The sequence below is a fragment of the Callithrix jacchus genome, chromosome 4 (genome assembly GCF_049354715.1).
Source record: "Callithrix jacchus isolate 240 chromosome 4, calJac240_pri, whole genome shotgun sequence".
In the NCBI taxonomy this organism is placed as follows: domain Eukaryota; kingdom Metazoa; phylum Chordata; class Mammalia; order Primates; family Cebidae; genus Callithrix; species Callithrix jacchus.
This window is the reverse complement of record NC_133505.1, coordinates 147,489,012-147,497,681: the sequence shown is the minus strand read 5'-3', so window position 1 is coordinate 147,497,681 and position 8,670 is coordinate 147,489,012. Positions and strand designations below refer to the sequence as shown.

General features: G+C 39.4%; 1 pseudogene; it reads left to right on the top strand.

Annotated features, from left to right (window-relative positions):
- Window positions 1-3,993: 3,993 nt before the first annotated feature.
- On the top strand, window positions 3,994-8,384 carry LOC144582407 (uncharacterized; annotated as a pseudogene).
- Window positions 8,385-8,670: the final 286 nt, after the last annotated feature.

Here is an 8,670-nt window from a genome sequence, read left to right as displayed (position 1 = left end):
CCCTACCCCAAAACAGTGGTTGGTTTTGTTAAAATAATTTAGTGGATATCCAGTAAATGGAATCATAAATCCATCATTAGATGAAATGATGCAGAAGAAGGACATTTAAGACGTTCTCCATGGAGGCCCAATTCCTCAGAGGAGCTTCAAGAGGCTATTGGGGAGTGAGGGTGAGAAGCAACACTAGGAGGCAAACCTCTATTTTCCTCTGCTTCAACCAGAACAGGCCTAGGTCTACTGTTGTGTTGTGCTTATTCAAGGCCCTCTTCATATTTGTTTGTACAAAGGATTCTTCTTCTTCTAAAATGTAATACTATTTATTTAGAGGGTAATCTGACAGAGAAAAGGTATGTAACATATTGCTATGTTTTAAAGATCAGATTCCGAATTATTATAAAAACTGTTTTCAATATAGAAAATAGACATCATGACAAGCTAACCGATTTAGGGTCATTCTTTTCTCTTTTTTGGTCACTGTGTAATCTATGATGAGTATATTACTATATAAATAAGATATAGCAGCATTTTTATAAAGTAATAAACATTCAATGGAACAAATCAGGGAACTAACTTTACCTTTCTTTTACAATGATCTAGAATAATTAATATTAAAATAATATCAGATATTAATAAAGATTTGAATCTGTTTTTATGTTGACTAATGATGGATAAAAGCAAATAAGGCAACTTACATTTCCATAGTAAAAGCAACAGTACACACTGGAATTAATATATATTTTAGTGCTACAAACATTATGTTATAATACCATGTATTTGATTTGTTAAAATATGCAAAAGTAAACTTCTTAATCTGGCTGAACTTCAGGTTGCTCATCTGTATTGGTTTAGAATAATTTATTTATGGTATTAGGGGATTAGAGATGATGTAGATAAAAAGCCTAGTTTGTAAGAGGCACAAAAGAGAGATTAACTTGATGTATCATTCTCTACCTACCTTAAAAAATACAAACTTTACAAAACACTCAAATTCTAATATTTAATTGTCTTTAAAAGTAAGAATGTCAAAAAAATAAATAAAAGTAAGAAATGTCTTCATAAGACACTTGTCTTTTAATTTTTGCAAAATAGCAAAAATAATAAACTCAATATGTCATGAATTCATACTTTGGAAAAGGAAAAATTCTTTTAATTCAAAAACATGTTGGTATAGAGACTCCCAGGAGTACCTATAGAACTGTTGATTTTAATAAATTTTCCTTTTTTGTTTATCCTCTTTTACCATGGAAAGCTGCTTGTGTCACTGAATGATTGCTGTTTGCATTTCATATAGATTTGTTCTTGATAATATTTTAGTTGCTATTTTTAGTTTTACTAAAAGACTATACCTAACTCTTTTCTCTCCAGGCTTTTGTAAGTGGATGTCATAAAAACAGAAGTTCTTGGGAAATCTACTGGTTGTGCATATTTTTTAAACTCTTTGTAAAATAATAAGTTGGGGTTCAAGCTTCCAAGTGGCCTCCAGCCTGGAGTAGAACATATTGGCAGGAGACTCCACACCTGTTTGGCTCACTTGCTCTCACTCTCTCTCTTTCTCTCTCTCTCTGTTTTTCTCTTTTGGGCCACCACAGCTGTGGTGAAATTTACTTTTTTACTTTTATTAAATGGCAAATAAATCTTACTTTAAAGATAGCTCCTTCCATGATTTTAAACACATTATATGTGAAGGGGAGGAAGGCAGCAAATCACGCTGCCATGTGTGTACCTATGCAACAATCTTGCATGTTCTTCACAATTACCCCAAAACCTAAAATGCAATAAAAAAAAGAAGTTTCATTTTTATAACAACTCCCAGCACCTTTCACCAAGATAAAATGTGAAGTTGTGCAGCAAATATGTGTTTCATTAGTAATAGTATTCAACAATTTACCTAGTGTTGACCAGGTGCCAGCTATTCTGCCAGCATTTTCTCATATAATTGCTTTTCATTTCTACATCATTTTTTATGAATTAAGATTTTGAACACCCACTTTACATTTTCAAAATTTATAATAGTTTAAATATCTTAAAGTTAAAATGATCAAATTAATAAACTAGACCTCATTTGCAGAAGAGACAAGTTTCTCAGTTTCTTTAGTTGTTCAACTTAAGATGATTAAAATCTGTATTACTGATGATTTTCATACAACTGTTTCCAAAAAAATCACCTTTTTAAAAATTAATTTCAATGATAAGAGAAAAACAAAAACTATCATTCTAGGAGGAACCGAGGATGTATTTTAAAATTAAAAAGCCTAAGATTTTTTTTTTTGACTGAGGTTTGATTTGTGCCTCCAAGGCTCATCTCCTTTCAGCCTCTCTTACCCCCAGACATTGTCCCAAGCCCTGAGACAAGGCAGCAGCTGGTGCCCATCTACACACTTGATGCATAAAGGTACAGGAGAGGCCAAGTTCAAGAACTATGAAAAAATCTTATATTGTGTTTATATTCATTCATTTTTCTCAAAAAATACCCTAGGCCTCATATTAGTCCAGGTGAGCCACAGTGTTAAAGGGTTAACCAAGCAAAAAGAGAGTCAATGAAGTTATACTTAATTGGTATTTTCTATCCTTCAAACTAGAATAGGATTAGCTACTATAAAATTTAGAGTCTTTTGCAAACATTGCTAAAAATCACATTAGAAAAATCCTTTGATCTCTTGAAAGCAATGTTCTACATAAAACTAAAGTGACTTGGATATCATATATGCAAAATTAATCACTGCTTAAAAATATAATTAGCTTATTTTAATATTCTGGCTAACAGTTAAGTGAACTTGTTTGGATAAAAAAGAATATGATCAACTATATTTGCATTTTGAACAGCTTATGTCTGTCTACCTAATTGTTAAAAGTATGATTGGCTGTTGAGAACAGAACTTGTTGCTTTTGAGGTAGTGGTAGGTATACATTTAAGTTCTTCAGTAATATATTGTGATAGATAACACTGAAAGGTCAACCTGACTGGAATGAAGGATGCGAAGTATTGATCATGGATGTGTCTGTGAGGGTGTTGCCAAAGGATATTAATATTTGAGTCAGTGGACTGGGAAAGGCAGACCCACCCTTAATCTGGGTGGGAACCATCTAATCAGTTGCCAGTGTGGCTAGAATACAAAACAGGCAGAAAAATGTGAAAAGTCTAGACTGGCCTAGCCTCCCAGCTTACACCTTTATGTATATCATATATAGGAAGACATATAGAATTATATATAGAGAGAAAAATATATATATATATATATAGAGAGAGAGATTATATATATTTCCATCCTATTAGATATGTTCCTGTTATTAAATAACCCTGACTAATACAGATTTTGGTACCAGGAGTGGTTCTAGAGGAGCAGAATACTAAGAATGGAGTTCTTTCATTGGTTTGGGAGTTTTTGGAGTTGGGTGCTTAATATGATTAGATTCAAAAACACTCAGAAAAGGTCCCTACTTCTAATAGCATGGAGAACACTGATAGTACTTGGTGTGAACTGTTTAGAGATTTATGCAAATGCATTTGACACTTGTGATTCACTGCTCATGAGAGGCAAGGAGTTTAGTGACTCTGTACATAATACCTTTGACCATATGTGAAGAATCAAGGAACATAATGAAGCTGGTTGGAGGTTCCAAATTTCAGCGGACAAAGTGATGAAAGAAAATGATGATCCAGGAGGCTGAGGCAGGAGAATTGCCTGAACCCAGGTGGTGAAGGTTGCGGTGAGCCGAGATCACGCCATTGCACTCTGGCCTGGGTAACAAGAGTGAAACTCCGTCTCAACAAAAAAGAAAAAAAAAAAAAAAAAGAAAATGATGATCAACTCAGGGATTCTAACTCCCAGCTTTAGAAGCATACACTGAACTGCACATCTGCTAAGATTGCCCTGAGTGACAGTATTATCTCCTGTACAGAAAGTCAAAATTGTGGAAAAACAGACACAAGTTTTTATCAAGCAAATGGCTGACCTGTAACGAAAGAGGCATGCACAGCCTCACTAGGTGTCTATGGTTAAAGTGACGGCATTGATTGGAAAAGAATGGGATCCTGCAACTTGGAATGGGGACATGTGAGAAGACCCTGATAAAGCCAGGGATGCTGAGTTTGTCAATGCTGATCAACATTTTTTTTTTGCCAGAATAGCTTCCCCAGTAGTGGCAATATCCCCTCCACAACCCATGCTGTCATCAGCCTTTCCACCTTTGTATGAGGAAATGAACCCAGCACTGCCTGAGGCAACAGTGATGACCCCCACCCTCACCACAAGGCAGTTGCCAGGAAAAAATAATGTTGATTTTTTTCAGGAGCCACACCCAACACCCCTGTTTTCTTCTAGACCTATAACTAAAGTCCTGGCAGACCGTTAGAGGTAAGGTTGAGAGTGTAACCCATGAGGAGGTGCACTACACTTGAAAAAAATACTGCTTGAATTTTCTAATTTATGTAAACATAAATCTGGAGACTAGGGTTGGGAATCAACATTAAGGGTGTGGGATAATGGTGGAAAGAACACAGAGTTGGATCAGGCTTAATTTATTGATTTGGGTCCACTAAGTAGGGACTCTGCATTTATTGTTGAAGCTTAGGGAGTTAAAAAAGATTCTACTAGTTTATTTGCTTGGTTAGCTGAAACACAGATTAAAAGATAGTCTACTGTGAGTGAGCTGGAAATGCCTGATCTCCCTTAGTTTTATGTAGAGGAAGAGAGTCAAAAGCTTTGGGAGATTAAGATGGCAGAGTGGATTAGTCACTTTAGACCTACTCATCCCAGCTGGGAGAGTCCAGAAATTATACCCTTGACCAATTCATTAGGAAATCGATTTGTGAGAGCAGCACCTGCATCTTGGAAGAACCCTGTAATTGTTCTTCTCTATGTCAGATCTAACGGTGGGAACTGCAGTCACTCAATGACAAAATTTAAATACAGTGGGAATAATTGGATCCTGATGTGGCAGTGGCCAAGTGGCAGCACTCAACTGTCAAAGGCAAGGTGGGCATAGTTGTCATAATGGACAGCAGAGGTAAAGCAGCAATCAGAATAGTCTGACTCATGTAGAGCTCTAGCGTTGGCTATTTAATCAGTGTTTCTAGAAGTGAAATTGATAGGAAGCCTACTGCATTTCTAATTTACTTATATAAGCAGAAAACTTCTAGGTCAAATGGACAAAAGACTGATTTGAATTAGAAAAACAGAGAATCATAGCACCTCAATCAATTTTCAGACTTGAGCCAGTTTACAGACCCAGAACCTGTTGATGAAGGGGAGGCTGGGTCTTCTTGGGGAAGGACCCTACTACATTACTCACAATTAATGCAAAGAATCTTTCTTCCATCATTCCTCAAGGAGACATTTAGCCTTTTACCGGGGTCACTGTGCATTGGAGAAAGGGAAATAATCAGACATTTCAGGGACTACTGGACACTGGCTCAAAGCTGACATTGATTTCATAGGACCCAAAACATTACTGTGGTCCTCCAGTTAAAGCAGGAGCTTAAGGAGGTCAGGTAGTTAATGGAGTTTTAGCTCAGGTCTGATATACAGTTGGTCCAGTGGGTCCCTGGACTCATCTTTTGGTCATTTCTCCAGTGCCAGAATGCATAATTGACATTCTTAGCAGCAGGCAGAACACCCACACTGGCTCTCTGACTGGTAGGGTGAGGTTTATTATTATTGCAAAGGCCAAATAGAAGTCATTAGAGCTGCCTATACCTAGAAAAAATAGTAAATCAAAAACAGTATCACATCCCTGCAGGGATTGCGGAGATCAGTGCCACCATTAAGAACTTGAAAGATGCAGGGGTGGTGATTCCCACCACATCCTCATTCAACTCTCCATTTGGCCTGTGCAGAAGACAGATATTTCTTGGAGAATGACAGTGGATTACCATAAGCTTAACCAAGTGGTGACTCCAATTGCAGCTGCTGTACCAGATGTGGTTTCATTGCTTGAGCAAATTAACACATTCCTGGTACCTGGTATAAAGCCATTGATTTAGCAAATGCCTTTTACTCCATTCCTGTTTATAAGGCCCACCAGAACCAATTTGCTTTCAGCTGGCAAGGCCAACAATACACTTTTACTGTCCTACCTTAGGGGTATATGAACTCTCCAGCTTTGTGTCATAAACTTATTTGGAGAGATCTTGATTGATTTTCACTTATACAAGAATATCACACTGGTCCACTATATTGATGACACTGTGCTGATTGGATCCAGTGAGGAAGAAGTAGCAAACACACTGAACTCATGGTGAATAATTTACATGACAAAGGAGAGTAAATGAATCTGAATAAAATTCAGGGATCTTCTATTTTAGTAAAATTTCTAGGGGTCCAGTGGTATGGGACCTGTCAAGATATTCATTCTAAGGTGAAGGATAAGTTGCTGCATTTGGCTCCTCTGACAACCAAGAAAGAGGCACAACACCTAATGGGCCTATTTGGATTCTGGAGGAAACTCATTCCTCATTTGGGTGTGTTACTCCAGCCCATTTATCAAGTGATCCAAAAGGCTGCCATTTTTGAGTGGGGTCCAAAACAGGAGAAGGCTTTGCAACAGGTCAAGGCTGCTGTGCAAACTGCTCTTCCACTTGGGCCATATGACCCAGCAGATCCAATAGTGCTTGAGGTTTCAGTAGTAGATGTGGATGCTGTTTGGAGCATTTGGAAGACCCCATAGGTGAATCACAGCAGAGACCTCTAGTATTATGGAACCAAGGTCCTCCCTGCCATCTTCTGCAGATAACTACTCTCCTTTTGAGAGACAGCTCTTGGCCTGTTACTGGACTTTGGTGGAAACAACATTAGACTATGGGTCATCAAGTCACCATGTGACTTGAACTGGGTGTTTTCTGACCCCTCAAACCATATAGTGGCTCATGTGCAGCAGCATTCCATCATCAAATGGAAGTGGCATATACGTGAATGGGCTCAAGCAAGTTATGAAGGCACAAGTAAGTGACATAAGGAAGTGGCTCAAATGCCCAGGGTCTCCACTCCTGCCATCCAGCCTTCTCTCCCCCAGTCAGCACTGAAGGCCTCATGGGGAGTTCCCTATGATCAGTTGACAGAGGAAGAGAAGAATAGGGCCTGATTCACAGAGGTTCTGCAAGATAAGCAGGCACCACCTGAAAGTGGAGAGCTGCAGCCCTTTTCCAGAACATCCCTGAAGGACAGCAGTGAAGGAGAATCTTCCCAGTGGGCAGAACTTAGAGCAGTGCACCTGGTTGTATATTTACATTTAAGGAGAAATGACTAGATGTGTGATTATGTACTGATTCATGGGCTGCAGCCAAAGGTTTTTACCTGGAAGAAGCATGATCAGAAAGTTGGTGACAAAGAAATTTGGGGAAAAGGTATGTAGATGGACCTCTCTGAGTAGTCAAAAACTGTGAAGATATTTGTATCCCATGTGAGTGTTCAGCGATGGTGGCCTCAGCAGAGGAGGATTTTACGAATCAAGTGGATAGGGTGATCTGTTATGTGGACACTACTCAGCCTCTTTCCTCAGATACCCCTGTCATTGCCCGATGGGCCTATGAACAAAGTGGCTATGGTGGCATGGGTGGAGGTTATGCATGGGTTCAGCAACATGAACTTCAGGTCAGTAGCTGACCTGGCTACTGCAATTGCTGAGTGCCCAGTTTGCCAGCAGCAGAGACCAACACTGAGCCCTCAATATGGCACCATTCCTCAGGGTGATCAGCCAGCTACCTGCTGACGGTTTGATTATATTTGACCTCCTCCATCATGGATAAGGCAGAGGTTTTTCCTCACTGGAATAGACACTTACCCTGGATATACATTTACCTATCCTGCACGCAATGTTTCTGCCAACACTACCATCCATGGACTCATGGAATGCCTTATTCACCATCAAGGTATTCCACACAGCATTGCCTCTGACCAAGGAACTCACTTTACAGCTAAAGAAGCATGGCAGTGGACTCATGCTCATAGAATTCACTGGTCTTATCCTGTTCTCCAACATCTTGAAGCAGCTGGATTGATAGAACAGTGGAATGGCCCTTTTGAAGTCACAATTACAATGCCAACTAGAAGACAATACTCTGCAGGGCTGGGGCAAAGTTCTCCAGAACACCATGTTATGCTCTGATTGAGCATCCAATATATGGTACTGTTTTTCCCATCGCCAGGATCCACAGGTCCAGGAATCAAGGGGTGGTAGTAGAAGTGGCACCACTCACCATCACCCCTAGTGATCCTCTAGCAAAATTTTTGCTTCCTCTTCCTGCCACATTACGTTCTGCTGACCTAGAGGTCTTAGCTCCAGAAGGAGAAATGCTGCCACCAGGAGAAAAGATGACAATTCCATTAACATGGAAATTAAGGTTGCCACCTGGACACTTTGGGCTCCTCCTACCTTTAAGTCAATAGGCTCAGAAAGGGGTTACAATGTTGCCTGGGTTTGGACCTGGACTATCAAGATGAAATCAATCTACTATTCCACAATGGAGGCATGGAAGAATATGCATGGAATACAGGAAATCCATTAGGGCATCTCTTAATATTACCATGCCCTGTGATTAAGGTCAGCGGGAAACTATGACAGCCCAATCCAGGCAGAACTATAAACGGCCCAGATCCCCCAGGAATTAAGGTTTCAGTCACTCCACCAGGAAAAAAAACACAACCTGCCATGTGCTTGCTGAAGGCAAAGGAA